We start from the raw sequence: 14,363 nt of genomic DNA, 5'->3' as shown, positions 1-14,363 counted from the left end.
TGTTCCTCAGTGACTATCCACTTGCAAAGATTGTCATGTCAGAGTGTAAGCTGAAGTATATTTGCCACTTCATTTCCTGAATGTAGCCGTATTGGGACTATGCCACATCATATATCGTATTTATCTGTATAATTCTCCCACTCTTTATTTTGAAATGGAAATTTCGGTAAAAGTAAAAAATTTGTATCATTTTCCTGCCATGATTATGTTAAAGTTTTCAGTCATAATTTGAGTTTTCTATTTATTTTTTTTTGCAAAATGTGTGGTCATGAAAATGTTAAGGCTACGGCTAGACGGGTGTTTTTAAATGTATCATTCGTTTGTTGAATAACGCAAGAAATACACAGTGGTGTGCAGTATGAAATGGCTAGACACTACAGAAGTTGTTGTGTAACATCGAAGTACAAAGCTGTTCACGATATAAACGGATGAATAGGGATGTATCACACAAAATTTCTCTGCTAGGTGGCGTAATAGTCATACACGGTATGCGCTTTACGCTTCTCGATTGTTTTACATGAGACTTACACAGAGTATTTCTAAATGTATGATAATCGAAACAAAACTGTTACTTTAAATGCATGAAAATGAAGTTACCATATTCTGCTGATGTTTTGAAAGAGATGGGAAATAATATAAGGTGCAGTAACGATAGCGGATTTCAAAGCGCAATTGAAGGAAAAGAAGTTGACTGAAAGAGAAGGACTAAAAGTAGCAACCTTTTCTTTTAGTGTTTTTGTTAAGATTAAATTCTTTAAGTGCAAATAGCCTTTTAAAAACATATATATATATTAGGGTAGAGGCATACATAAAGTACAATATTGGTACGATTGCAGTACCAGAGGCTACATCCAGTACTACTGAATTGAATTTCCCTGCAGCGCACGAATTTCAAGACCTTGTTTCAGGTCATAAGACATATATAAATATTTTAAGTTTGGAATTGATGAATTATTTCATGTTCAAGAAGTCTGGAATTGATGGTGCTCCAGTGTCAAATTATAGGTTACTTTGTTATTCAGGGTGTACCACGCACACAGTGTTATGGCTGCTTCCCTACTTCTAAATCTTCTTGCTCTCGGGATTATTTCCAAGGTGCCAGTGCCACTCCATGAAAGTATCGAAGGTACAGCGTTCTCCTTAAGCCTTCGTCTTTCACCTAAAATTATTGAATAATAGTGAAAATGAAAACCCTCAGCATGTTTCTGGTCATTCTACCAGATCAGGAATGGAATGAATGAAGCCCCCATCTAGCGGCGAGTATAGCCTGTCACACTCCTCTGGGGCAATGATTAATGGCTGACAGATGAAACGAAATGAAATTGAAAGTGTGTTACAGGAATGAACGATGACAGGGAAAACCGGAGGACACGGAGAAAAACCTGTCCCGCCTCCGCTTTGTCCAGCACAAATCTCACATGGAGTGACCGGAATTTGAACCACGGAACCCAGCGGTGAGAGTCTTGGGTGATGTCGCATAAGCCACGGAGGCTTATTGAATAATAAAGAATGTTATTGTTTTTACGTCCCACTTACTACTTTTATGGTTTTCGGAGACGCTAAGGTGCCGGTATTTTGTTGAGCAAGAGATCTTTTATGTGCCAGTAAATCTACCGACACAAGGCTGACGTATTTGAGCACCTTCAAATACCACTGGACTGATCCAGGATCGAACCCTGCCAAGTTGGTCTTAGAAGGCCAGTGCTCTACCGACCGAGATACTCAGCCCATCTGAAATGATTGAAATAGGTGATATTAACTAATCAGGACGTCACTAACTTATTATAAAATTATTTCTTGAACGGAATGAAATTATCTCATTCACTCGTTTCAGTATTGACAAAATTTTAAACTGCAAAATGCTTCAATCAGACATTAATATTATGAGTCACAATTTTATTTCTTAGGTCCTGTCTACGAAGTGCATGCAATCACTTTTTATGGAATGGCTCCTCCTTAGGAAATTGATGGTATGATTACAATTGACCTTGATTTTGGAACATTGAAATAGTGCAATAGTCAGGCAAAACAGTTTTCTTGCGTTCTTTTCTGCCATTGTGATATATTAAAACTTTAACTTCATCAATTAACTAGAAAACATCCATTAAAAACATAGAGGAACCAATGATGATCGACAAGCACATACCGTGTACCACTCGTGAGACATCTGTCAGTAGTGTTTCAGTACATACGAGGAGCAACACTGCAGTAATGGGACTAGTCGGCATACTATGCATAGTTTTGGTCTATGAATGCATCACTGGTACGTTTGTAGTAACCATTTGGGTGTCACACACTTGGCCTTTAACATATACTGGTCTCTATACTAATATTAAACTTGCAAACCAGCACATACTGGACTGGGCAAGTTGGCCGTGCATTTAGGGGCGCTCAGCAGTGAGCTTGCATTTGCAAGATAGTAGGTTCGAACCCCACTGGCGGCAGCCATGTAGATGGTTTTCCGTGGTTTCCGATTTTCACATGAGGCAAATGCAGGGTCTGTACATTAATTAAGGCCATGGCCGCTTCCTTCCCACTCCTAGGCCTTTCTTGTCCTATCATCGCAATACGTCCTATCTGTGTCGGTGCGACGTAAAGCAAATTGTAAGAAAAAAGTACGTACTGGTAAGTGAATAGTGGTTAGCGATGGGTAAGAAAAACTGGAATTGCAATGCACGGTTTAAATTAACGATTGCATTCACAGAAAGTAATGGCAGTCATGCTGCAGCATGTGAGTTTCCTGTCGAGTTATCACCTGTACGCTGCTGGCAAAAACAAAAAAGAACAGTTTTAGTGTGCCAAAACGACAGCCTTATCATTTTGGTGACTAAAATCCAGGCCAGTATTCATAAATTGGAAAAGAACTGTTATATAATTGGATTGACAGCCTTATCATTTTGGTGACTAAAATCCAGGCCAGTATTCATAAATTGGAAAAGAACTGTTATATAATTGGATTAAGAAACGACGGCCGTTCAGTTTTGCAAGAAATGCTACAGTTTAAGGCGCTGGAGATTGCAAAGGAAAGCAATATAGGAATCTCATGGTTTAAAACAAGCAGAGGGTGAAAGTGTAGATTCATGAAGAGGAAGGGTACATCTCTGTGCCAGCGATTGCTAAAAGGACAATTCTGAAGAAGTGGTGATTTGGATTCAATCATCTAAAACTGGAGGTCCTGTGGCTATTATCATGGTATCACACAGACCAGGAGCAAGTATAGTATAGGCTGGGAACTGCGCGCTGCATGTCAAGCCTAGTAGTACCTCACATGGCAAATGCGCGGTGGGACATGTGATAGTGGACGGTGCTCGAAGGTTCGAATCCCATATCAAGTACTACATACTTACCTGCCATTGCATGTTTGTGACATGTTTCAGTTTTATGTATGATAAAAAATATTATTATTATTATTATTATTATTATTATTATTATTATTATTATTATTATTATTATTATTATTATTATTATTATTATTATTATTGGAAAAATGCTATCATTCATCCTCTACACAAAAAAGGTGATAGAGCAGATCCTAACAACTACCGCGGCATTTCCATCACATCTGTAACTTATAAGACACTCTCTAAAGCACTACAGAGGAGACTTGTGGAACAAGTGGATCATCAACTAGGCGAGTATCAAGCGGGATTTAGGAAGGGAAGATCGTGCGTTGATCAAATCTGGAGTCTGAAACGTGTACTAGAGAATCATCTCTCAAAGGATCTGGTAGTCGTTTTTGTAGACTTTAAAAAGGCGTATGATTCAGTCGACAGGGAAGTGCTATTCAATATATTAGTGGAATTTGGAATTGACGCCAAAACAACAGCAATTATTAAGCAGACTTTAACTGGGACACATTCGAAAGTTAAGTTCATGGGAGAGAACTCCGAGCAGTTCGAAATTAAAACAGGAGTCAGGCAGGGTGGTGGATTGTCTCCAATTTTTTTCAGCTGTGTGTTGGAGAAGATTATCCGGGAGTGGGAAAAAGAACTGGACAGAAAAGGATTACTTAACCAAGTATACATTGGAGGGTCAAAAAGTGGTGTCATGATTAATTGCCTTGCCTTTGCTGATGACGTTGCGCTGCTATCTAGGAATACTGACACAGCAATAGAACAGCTGAATGTACTAAAACTACAAGCAGAAAAAGCAGGACTACAGATTTCTTTTGAAAAAACTAAATATATAACAAACATCAAAACAGCCCCTCGGTACCTGAAGACAGAACACGGTAAAATAGAAAGAGTTGATAGCTTTAAGTATTTGGGTGAAATAGTGCAATTGAAAACAAATGAAAGAGAAGCAAACAACACCAGACGGGAGAAAATGGCTGCAGCTTTTCGTAGGACATATCCTATATACAAGAAGAAAACCATCTCCAGACGAGCTAAACTAAGGCACTACAACACAGTGATTAAAACGGAATGTCTTTATGCTAGTGAATGCCTCCAAATGACAGGAAAAGCGGGACTGAGAGAAGCTGAGAAATTTGAAAGAAAGATCCTTCGCAAAATAATGGGTCCAAAGATTGTGGATGGACAGTATAGGCTGCGAGGAAGGGAAGAACTTTACCGAGACAATGAAAGGCTAACTGAGTCCATGAGAAAACGGAGACTTAAATTCTGTGGGCATTTATTTAGAATGGATGAGAAGAGACTAACGAAAAGGATTTTCACAATACTAGACAGCAGACCTAAAGTGTCGGACAAATGGTTCAGGGAGGTAAGAAAGGATCTCAGACAGGTGGGACTAAATTCGGAAGACATCTCAAACCGAACAAAGTTTAGGTCAGTGATCGACAGATTTCAGGGATTCCATGACGAACCAAAACTTAACCGTGGGTGGACGGACGAAAGAAGACAGGCTGCCAGAGAGAGGATGCTGAAGTTCTGGGCTGTGAGGAAGGCTTCCAGAAACATGTAATTGTTATCTAACGTGGTCTCTAATGGCCGTAAACGAATATATATATATATATATATATATATATAATTATTATTATTATTATTGTTATTATTATTTTGAATTTAGAAAGTACACTTTTTTGAACAGACTATTCATTTTTCTAGTCAAAACATTTATGAAATTTTTTGTCAGCACAACAATCCTCGTGTATTGGCTTTGTGTAGATATATAAAACTTTGCCGGACTGTGTGGCTCAGGCGGTTGAGGCGCTGGCCTTCTGAACCCAACTTGGCAAGTTCGATTCTGGCTCAGTCCTTTGGTATTTAAAGGTGCTCCAATACGTCAGCCTCGTGTCGGTAGATTTACTGGCACGTAAAAGACTCCTGCGGGACAAAATTCCGGCACTTCAGCATCTCCGAAAACCATAAAAGTAGTTATTAGGACGTAAAGCAAATATTATTATTATTATTATTATTATTATTATTATTATTATTATTATTATTATTATTATTATTATTATTATTATAAAAGTCATGGATTTATTTTGTACATCGTGAATATTTAATATTTTATTTAGACAAGTAAAAGCTTCCAAATATGGCTTCCACCACAAGATTTAGTATTGCCATTCTAGTATTAAATCCCAATGGAGAACCTGTTTGTGCAGCACAAGGGAAATATACTGTTAGGAGAACCATACTGTACAAGATATTAACCTGAATTTTTGGCAATAGTTGATTTAATAAATCTCACCGAAAATGATGTCTCGGAAAAATTTGGGAGATATAATGGAGTTCCGCGTTTCTTGCACTATTGCTTTGTCTCGTTTCTTTTCTTCTGTTTTGAGCACACAAAACGTCGCTTAGATGTATTGTTCTTTTTCCTTCAGCACTAGGGATGTGCATGGGGAAAATGAGCCCAGTTTATAGTTTGTAGCTGAAGAGGGTTTGTAACTAGCTGAAGGTCACCCCTTGATCTTGTAATCAGGCAGCTGTACAGTTGCCAGTAACTGTGTCACAACAGCCCATGGAGGTCTGTGTAGTATGGTCTCCTGCACTGTGACTATGAGATAGTAAAGAACTACACTACAAAGGAATTGAAAACACAAATGTCTAGAGGATAGAAAAATATATTTCTATACCTTTTGACTGTTCACCTCATGATGAGGAAAAAGGGCAGTGACCAGGTCTTGTAAATCTACTCCTTTCATCTCATCTGGGAACCCAAGGAGTAATGTTGGTTTTTCAACTTCTTCCCTTGGTACTTGCTTCTCCTGAGTTTTCCCATTGATCTAATATTTGCTGTTTTGTGTTTCGAGAAAGAAAGTGAACATCTGTTATCCTTCCACTTGAGGCACAAAATGTTGTTGGATGACCACGTTTCATATTCCCCTCTTTCCAGTCCTTCAGATGAAGTATCAGGTGGAATGTGTTCCCTGTTGGGCCCAACAATCCTACAGTAATAGTTCCTTTTTCAGTAACCTTTTTACAAATGTCTGGAGACATGTACCAGTTGTAGAGGTACAGGGCGTGACCCTTGTTGTACAAAAAGTCACATGCACATAATAGCATTAGTCAGTCAATCATGTAATTTCGTGTATTTATGCTAAAATGTTGTAGTAGCCTGTATTTGTCACAAATTTTGTATATTTTAGTGTTAAATCTAGCCCACTTCCTGCGATTAAATTGTACATATGGTAGCCTACCACACAGTTTCATGAGGGATCTTTCTAAGGCAATGTTTTCTGACAGTTCAAATAGCAAAGAAAATTTGTCTGAGAAATGCGTAGCTATAGGTCTGCTTTTTCTCAGTTTGTCACTAGCATTGCCTTCAACATTGTCATCAGTGAAACGGAGGAAACTAGAAATGTGGAGAAATATTTCCCTGCTTGTTGTTCTTGAAAAGTAGGAGTCTGAATGCACCCATCTTTATTTCAGTGCAATGGATATGCAGTTTCCAAACCCGACTGGGATACACAATGCAAAGTGCGTTTCTATTTCATCCACCATTGTGTCAAAGCATTTCTCTTCACCTGTTCACTTTTTTCTATCCTCATCTGCACATTGTTTTTAGCATAATTATTTGTCTCTGATGCAGTTACAAGAAATAACAGGTTCAGATAATCTATAAAAGCTTTGAAACTGTGGCCATATTCTTCCAGAATAAAAACTCAGAAATCCACCATTTGATTTTAGGGGCGAATGACAGAATTATTATCTCCACTTATTCACACCCAGTCTTCCTCTTTCCCATGTTTTGGTCCTGGAGCCTGACATGAAAGTTATGCTCATTATCACTCTGCGAGTGACTGGTAATATTTAAATTTTCGGACTCATTATGAAAGTTATGTTCACCATCACTCTGTGAGTCACTGGTGATATTTACATTTTCTGACTCATTTACACCATTTACACTCAACTCTTCCTCATTATCGTCTTTTAGTTCCTTAAGATCTTCACTTACTATATCCTTTGAATCACTATCTAAAACATTATTAATTAATTCCTCTAACTCCTCTTGTTCAGAAACTTACACGCTGCTAGTTGCCATAATGGCTTGAAAGGAATGTGCGATATTTCCTAGTCTTCTGTGCATGTGCTATGAAGATCAAACAAAGAGGAACTTGGAATTACCCGTGCCGCAACCTTTTAGTCTACAAAAACCTTAACACAACAGCCATCTGTTACAAACTGGGCACTCTATAAGAAGATGTGTGAGGTTCGGCAAATGCACGGGTCCACTTTGTCATCAGAGTTCTAGGCCATGTGAGCACAAGCGGGTATGCCTCATCATCTGAGTTCATTGGGTTAACATCTAGGACATAGAAGGGACCATTACATGAAATTTTAACTTAGTACTTTGAACGGTCTTGAAGAATTTAATGTTCCCATAACCTGGAAATCAAACTATAATAATGTTCAAAACATCTAGAATTGATTTTATGTTTTCATTTGTTTTTATCATGTTGTAAGTTTGACTGTAAACTATGGAAATATTTTTAAAATTGGCAGGTACTAGTATAAACCGTGACCTTATTCAGGATAAGGAAAGTGGTAATGAGAACAGGAAACACAAGTATAGGAAATATGATAATGGTTAACTAGATTTTGGTTTCGCGTGCACTCTTGTGAACAGTGAAGAGCGTCCATAGGGTATTTTGTGATAGAGTACTCTATTGAATGTATGGTGCTTAGCAAATTGAAGTGCTGTTTATGAAGTTTTAATTGTAATACAGTAGAAGTCCGCTATAGCGAATACGGCATATAACGAGAACTCCGTTATAATGACAGCTGTTTTCTGTCCCTTGAAAATCCCTATATTAAACTGTGTAGTATCCTTCGGTAACAGCGAGAACCTGATCCCTGGTGCATCTGTTACTATGAGTGATTTAGCATGCGTAATTTTTTCCATTATCAATATTTATGCACTCCAGCGATTTTATTGAATGTGATCAATCATCTTCGGTATAGATTTTTTGGTGTGCGCATTAGCAAGCTCTCTCGTCGACTTTTGAAATCGAAGGCAATATCGGAGTCGATTAGTAATACTCGTCGACTGGTGTTCTATAAGCACAATTTGAAATGAAAGAGAACATCCTCTCGTAGTAAATGTGTAAATAACATGGCCAATAGCAGTAGTTAACTCATTAAAAATAAAGGCTGAAGCAAATGATCGCTTAATTTTAAAACTATGTACTGAAATTAAGCAAGAATGTGATAAACCTCAAGATGAGGCACAGAGTGGATGACTGATTTCAGAGGTTAGTTTATTCAGTAAAACCTCTTAGGTGTTTCTGCAGGGGACAAGGAAAGATAATGCATTAAGCAAGAAAACGTATATTGAATACACGAATAAAAACTAACACAAATGTAAAAACACTTCTTTTTTTTTTTTCCGACATACGTGCATTTTACGTCGTGTATGTATGGGTACAGAGAAAGATATAGGCAATCTACCATTTCTGAAGATGCGATGAGAGTTTTAAAAGGTGTGAAAAAAGGCGAGAGATAATACGAAAACCTTTCCCAGTGGGGCATATTTTAAAAAGTGTGTAAAATACCTGATAACCAGAGCCCGGATTTCCATGCAAATGCATGTTTTTAAATAAGCTAGTTACACTTCTCAAACTTTGCAAATATTCGTTTTATGGCTTAACAATTCCAAATAACTGTTCTTTTTCTGTGCATGTTTGTATGTTTTGGCCCTTTTAGGAGAAAATTCATGCATAATGCATATTTGGAAGATTTTGGATTTAATAGAGAATAATTGGACGTTTAATATTAAATAATATGACTCTTCTCCTGACTTTGGCAAATATATATTGTTAACTTACATGGCAGTGCCTTTTCTGAATGTTAGTTTGCAGACTTTGGGACAATTTTTCCTCGTTATAGACTACAGTATGTCTGTTACTGAGAGATGGAGAGCATGCATTCCTGGCACCCTATGTGACGGTAGCCTACATATGGTAGAGGTCCTATAATCCAATTAACAAAACACTTTATTTTTGTTGCTTGAGTAAATAATGACGTAAGTCGGAAGGCCCCACGTTGATCTCTAATTCTCAGGAATAAGGTGTGCCAGTTTTACAATTGTACATTGCTATAAATTGAACCGTAAATTGTGCTTTACTCATTGACGGCTCATTTTTTCATCTGTGTTAGACGAACAAAACAAAACTTGTATCACACTTCTGTGACACCGCGTTTCTGAGATAGCAGCTTACAAACTCCTGTTTTGCATTGAACCCCTTTCCATTGTTTTCCTGGAATTTCCTACCCGTAATTCTCACTTGTCTCACGTCTTTGCTATTGCAGCAGGCAATCATTACCAGTTATTGAGGACATTCGAATGTGTCTGCAATCATCGCATGGAGAAGTAACTGCAGCAGCTAGAGATAGGATGAACAAATTAATTCGTTCAAATCCTGATTTTGAATTCGTGAAGCTTATAAAAGACGTACAATTTGACCTCACTTTATCCCAAATGTCTTCATTTAAGTATGCATGTGTCACTTCTTGTGATGTAGAAAGATAATTTTCTGTGTTGAAGAATGTGCTGACAGATAAACGGATGAGCTTAAATCAAGACAATTTGGAGAAGTTACGGTAAATTTTGTACAATGTTTTGATAGTGCATATTTTTCAGTTTATTGTGCATGTTTTGCTATATGATAGTGCATGGAAATCCGGGCTCTGCTGATAACAAATAGAAAAACATTTGCAGTGGGGCGCCATAAAATATCACCGCATTATTGCAGATCAACTCTTCGACCATGAATTATTTTATTATTTTACATGTAACTAATCTCATTATTAGACCTGTATTGAACTATGCTATGATATACTAACAATTCGTTGGTTGTTTTGATCCACCTTTTCAATACAAATTACAGTTTGTGTTGCTAAGTTGTAATGTTACAACACTAATTTACCGGGGCATGTTTCGCTTTTATTCACAAGCATCATCAGCCTATACAATTGCCTCAAGGTTTGTCATATTGGGATTGTTGTTACAAATTTCATTACATTGAATGTAAATCTAATTTCAGTGATAATAATTTTTAAAACACAAGAATAATATACACATTAAAAATTATGACAATATGATTTGCAATGTTAAATTGGAGTAACTCTTAATTCTAAAACACACTGACGTCCAAAACACAGTTTTTACAATTTGAAAATTTGGCTAAAAATTGTTTGCAATGTTAAAATAAAATTGATTCAACTATAATTTGGCATTAAAATTTGAGTCATAAATATAAATATTGGATGTTAATATATAGGAGCCTTAGTTTCTGAAGTGCGTTGGTTTCTAGAATACAGTAACATTTCAGTATTATTTAGAGAGCACAATTCTTAACTAAAATTCTCAATACTGAAATGTTACTGTATTCTAGAAACCAACGCACTTCAGAAACTAAGGCTCCTATATATTAACATCCAATATTTATATTTATGACTCAAATTTTAATGCCAAATTATAGTTGAATCAATTTTATTTTAACATTGCAAACAATTTTTAGCCAAATTTTCAAATTGTAAAAACTGTGTTTTGGACGTCAGTGTGTTTTAGAATTAAGAGTTACTCCAATTTAACATTGCAAATCATATTGTCATAATTTTTAATGTGTATATTATTCTTGTGTTTTAAATATTGTTATCACTGAAATTAGATTTACATTCAATGTAATGAAATTTGTAACAACAATCCCAATATGACAAACCTTGAGGCAATTTTATAGGCTGATGATGCTTGTGAATAAAAGCGAAACATGTCCCGGTAAATTAGTGTTGTAACATTACAACTTAGCAACACAAACTGTAATTTGTATTGAAAAGGTGGATCAAAACAACCAACAAATTGTTAGCATATCACATGAATTATTTGGCGGTTAAGCTCAGCCATGTGCTGGGGAAATGGCTTTGACCGTCATCTTAAATTCGACAACACTGTGATCGACTAGAGTCGAAACTCGACGGTGCGAGTTTCAACATACGCACCACCGTTGAAAGATGCAGATGCCTGTCCACTTCCTGGATTTGTCGTTGTAAATAAACAATTTCACAACTTTTTCATTATTTATAAAGGGGCTACCACAAGACAAATATGCACCACGCTAGTCACCTTCACACGATTATGTTCCTAACCCTTATGAAGTCTTTACAAAGGAAAAATTACGTAGTCTATCACGTGACAAATATTTGCTGCTCTTCACTGCATCACTCAACACAGAATACATTTCTAACTTCTGAATGGAATGCGAAATATAAGCTCAAACAGGTTTACTGGGTTATTCAGCAATATCAACGAAAACTGGAGAGGGAAAACTGAACTTTCCTGAGGCTAATGGCTTGCTTCCCAAAGCTATAATTTACTCTCTAAAGTTCCGGAAACCAAGACCATTTCCCGTTCTCGTGTAACTTTCTTCGACCTGCCTCCTCTGGGGAGGGCTCTAATCTGTGTTGGGAATCATGTTCCTTTCAGAAGGGATGATAAAGAACAATTTCAGGGCTGGGAAAAATGTGATCGTACTGAGCAATGATAATGAATTATGTGACATGATAAATGAGGTATTTTAAAATAGATTTAATACTGTATGAATCGGAACTTCGAATTTACAACGCGCTAAGTGAGAAATCGCTTTAATGAGGAACGCGCAATACGAGGTTAGATTCTATTTTCTGGCATCTGGTTAAATTTTGGAATATGTTATTTGAGATTTGTTGATAATTTAAAAAAAATGCAATTGTACGGGGTAGAAGTTGTTTTTTTGTTTTTTTGTCAGGAGGTGATAAGTGCAGGTCGACGGGCATAGATTTGTTTGAAATTGTGGACAACCTCATGGTCAAAAATTAAATAGATTGGGCTCATTGTGTTGGTGGGTGCACAGCTGGTGGCTGTTCAGTGTCGGGCCATTACAGTGGTGTACAAGCACTCATACATGGCAAAGCTTCTGATGCAGTTTGGACCCGCTGTATTATCCATAGAGAAGTACCTGTTTCATGGGATTTGAGTGTTGAGTTCAATGATGTCCTGCAAACTGTCATAAATTTGGTGAACTTTATTAAAACTTGAACTCTTGAAGCTAGATTTTTCAGTAAAATGTGCCAGGATATTGGGGCTGAGTATACATCTCTCTTACTTTATTGCAGCACTTGATGGCTTTCCAGAGGAGATGTACCTACTCTGCTCAACAAAATTTTGGAATAACATGGATACGACTATATTGGATTCTTAGTCATCCCTTGGTAGTTTTACAGTTAATATTTAACAAAATAAGCATATTTCGCTCTGAATCAAATATTTTGAACAATATATACCAAAACAAGCAAAACAAAAGGCATCTTCTGAAATTAAGTCCAGACAACTACACTTTGGAACTTGATCGCACCATGTTAACAGTCTTTAGTAATGGGTACGACCACTATGTATACAGGTGAGTTTTTCCAGCCTGTGCTACATGCTTCAAATGAGGTCATCAATTTTTTTGTGGGACAAACAGTCCCACTCCTTTATTGTAGCTTCAGTAAGTTCCTGAAAATTGTCCGGTGGGTTTGGATGCTGTAAAATGGCGACTTTCAGCATGTCCCATGCACGTTTGTATTCATCTACATGGTATGTCACTGCAAGGCTGATCACAAACCGACTGTAGCATTTGTTGATAGGGGACAATGCACCATCTGATACAGCACTCGGGGTAAGTTCACGTGTCTAGTATACAAGCAGAAATCATGCCTGTAGTAAACACTGTCGAATTTCAGGGTCATGATAGTCTAATGAATAATGTATGTATGTCAACACAGCATAGAATATCTCAGAATACTCATTTTGGCGGTATTCCAAACTCTTTTTTTCAGGTGTATATTATCATGTGTTTTTGAACTTAGGTGGGAAATTTATTTCTATTTAGAAGAAGGAAACCATGCCAGTGCTAGGTGCTTTCTGGTCACTGTATTAAAAGTTGCATATTTAAGTGATCTTTTTGCAAAATCGAACTTATTGAGTAAGTCTCTGCAAGGAAGTGTAACTCATTTCGTTTAGCTTGTTGACAAGGTTTTTGGCCTTAACAAAGAAGCATTATTCTTTGGGAGATAAAAATCAATGTATTATCTTCACTATAGACTGTTCTGTCTTTCAGCATTCAGTCTGCAACCCTCTGTGAATTTCCTGCCATAATCCTCTATTTGTAACTAGTTCTTTGGCCTCGTTTAATCTATACCTCTTATCTTTAAATCGTTAGAAACTGAGTTTAACCATAGTCATCTTGGTTTCCCTCTACCTCTCATGCCCTCCACAAGAATCCATTATTCTCCTAGGTAACCTATCCTCCTCCAGTCGCCTCACATGACATTGCTTCATCCATCAAGTTGATTCCTAACTTATCCTTTATCTCCTCATTCTGAGTACCCTCCTGCCATTGTTTCCACCTGTTTTTACCAGCAATCATTCTCGCTACTTTCATGTTTGTTACTTCTAACTTATGAATAAGAAATTCTAAGTCCATCCAGCTGTCACTCCCGTGAAGCAAAGTTGGTCTGAAAACAGACTGATGTAAAGATAGTTTTGTCTGGGTGCTGACTTCCTTCTTATAGAATTGTGTTGATTGCAACTATGAACTCACTGCAATAGCTTTACTGCACATTGATTCAATCTCACTTACTATACTACCATCCTGGGAGAACACACACATCCTAAATACTTGAAATCCTCTACTTGTTCCAGCTTTGTATCCCCAGCCTGACATTCTTTTGGATTTCTTACCTACTGACATCAGTTTAGTCTTGGAAAATGTGAACTTGCATTCGGGAGATAGTGGGTTCGAACACCACTCTCGGCAGCTCTGAAGATGGTTGTTCGTGGTTTTCCATTTTCATACCAGGCAAATGGTGGGGCTGTCCCTTAAGTAAGGCCACGGCCGCTTCCTTCCAACTCCTAGGCCTTTCCTATCCCATCGT

The 14,363-nt window shown here is 37.3% G+C and overlaps 1 protein-coding gene across 2 annotated transcripts in view; it reads left to right on the top strand.

Annotated features, from left to right (window-relative positions):
- The window catches only part of Nrk (Neurospecific receptor kinase), a 137,447-nt gene that overhangs the window by 98,403 nt on the left and 24,681 nt on the right, over positions 1 to 14,363 (top strand). The window lies entirely within an intron of this gene.

Source organism: Anabrus simplex, chromosome 2, assembly GCF_040414725.1.
Source record: "Anabrus simplex isolate iqAnaSimp1 chromosome 2, ASM4041472v1, whole genome shotgun sequence".
NCBI classification, from domain to species: domain Eukaryota; kingdom Metazoa; phylum Arthropoda; class Insecta; order Orthoptera; family Tettigoniidae; genus Anabrus; species Anabrus simplex.
The sequence above is the reverse complement of the archived record's forward strand: the minus strand, read 5'-3'. Positions and strand labels throughout refer to the sequence as shown.